The sequence below is a fragment of the Brassica oleracea genome, chromosome C7, assembly GCF_000695525.1.
Source record: "Brassica oleracea var. oleracea cultivar TO1000 chromosome C7, BOL, whole genome shotgun sequence".
NCBI classification, from domain to species: domain Eukaryota; kingdom Viridiplantae; phylum Streptophyta; class Magnoliopsida; order Brassicales; family Brassicaceae; genus Brassica; species Brassica oleracea.
Window position 1 is genome coordinate 33,379,992 of NC_027754.1, and position 1,507 is coordinate 33,381,498.

The 1,507-nt window shown below is 35.6% G+C and overlaps 1 long non-coding RNA gene across 1 annotated transcript in view; it reads right to left on the reverse strand.

Annotated features, from left to right (window-relative positions):
• The window catches only part of LOC106305890, a 3,349-nt gene extending 2,535 nt beyond the window's left edge, over nucleotides 1–814 (reverse strand). The window contains exons 1-3 of the long non-coding RNA XR_001263085.1: nucleotides 327–814; nucleotides 192–233; nucleotides 53–95 (exon numbers count right to left, since the gene is read on the reverse strand). This is a non-coding gene — a long non-coding RNA (uncharacterized LOC106305890). The remainder of the gene's footprint in view (nucleotides 1–52; nucleotides 96–191; nucleotides 234–326) is intronic.
• Nucleotides 815–1,507: the final 693 nt, after the last annotated feature.

Here is a 1,507-nt window from a genome sequence, read left to right on the forward strand (position 1 = left end):
TAAAGCACAAAAGATGAACTGCAATAGGAAGGAAAGAATGGAAAATAGGTACCTATCATCCTCATCAGAATCATCTTCAGAGTCCCTTTTAGAGCCTAAAAGCAGGATATCAATGTTAGAATTTAGAAAACATATAATCAAACTACATGTATTCTGTGACATAATCAAATAAAAAAGTGAATTTCTCTAACCTTCGAGTAATAGCTGATTCCCTCTCCTGTAGTAGCTTTCATCTAATGACAAAAAAAAAACACATTAGTGAAACGAAGGAAGAATCTTTAAAAAATCATATTGAAAAAAGGCTTGAAATTTATCGTCTCATTCACCACAGTGAGATTTTTCTTTGGAAGAAAAGTTTATCTTCTCACGCTCTTCAAGTCATCACGAAGTTTCTTCTTCTGTAGAACGTCAAGAACGGACCTCGGCGGTGTTTGAGCAACGACCTGCTTTCAGATTTGCGAGAAGAACGTAGGAAGTCGACATAGTGGGCGGTGATGCTTGGCAGAGTATAATCTTTGAGAAATCTTAGCGGTGGAGCTGTTCATGGCATCTAACGGAGACATTTATAGTCTGAAGTCGTACCGAACTCAGACATGCATCGCTTACCTTCATCGCCAATTAGAATAAATAAATGAGGCGGAGTGAGAGGAGAGGTGTGATGGTGTTAAATGCTCATTTTAATGGTGGACTTAAAAAACGAATCCGTTACCCAGAATTTTCATCGGATTGAAGGGAAGCGAAAGGATTAGGGCGTCTCAATCGAGAATCATAAAAACTTAGTCAAATACGGGCCCACACATCTGATACTTATAAAGACGAAATTAAAATAAAAGCCCATTCACCGAGAGACGGAAATTTTAGGAGTCGGAGGTTTAGATGCCACGTGGCGCAAAATGTCCACCCCTAAAGAATGGCGTGGAGGACTAAGGTGAGAGAAAACTCTGTTTTATTATTATAGATAGATTTACCAACTGAAGTAATTAGTTTAGAAATATAGTTAGATATAGTGAAACCAAATATAGTTTAGAAATATTGTAAAAACCTGTCCCGTGGATCCCACCCGTCCCGTGAACTCCAGGCTGATCATGCAGAGCATCGACCCAAACCTCTCACCTGTGAGCTTTCATTGACTTCCCAGATAAGTTATTGGTGCGCTGAGCCCTTTAACAACCCTTACATAGGAGAAGATTTCATCTTTCGGAAGAAGTTTTTTACTTTGAAGTGAACGTGGAACCTCAAAAAGTCTTTTTTATTTTTTACTAGGGATTAACTCGGACTACGCCCGAGATTTTTAATTTTTTTCTAATTTAAGTTGTTAAATTATTTATATTTAGGTTATGATATATATTTATATAAATGTTAAGATGCATGTCATAATTAAAATTTATTTTTAAATTTTAACACGTTAAATTAACATATTTTTTACTATTTAAATATTTTTTTGTAATTTTGTTGGCTATGTAGTTATCATATTTAGCAAAACTATCTGTTGAGTGTTGGAATAAAT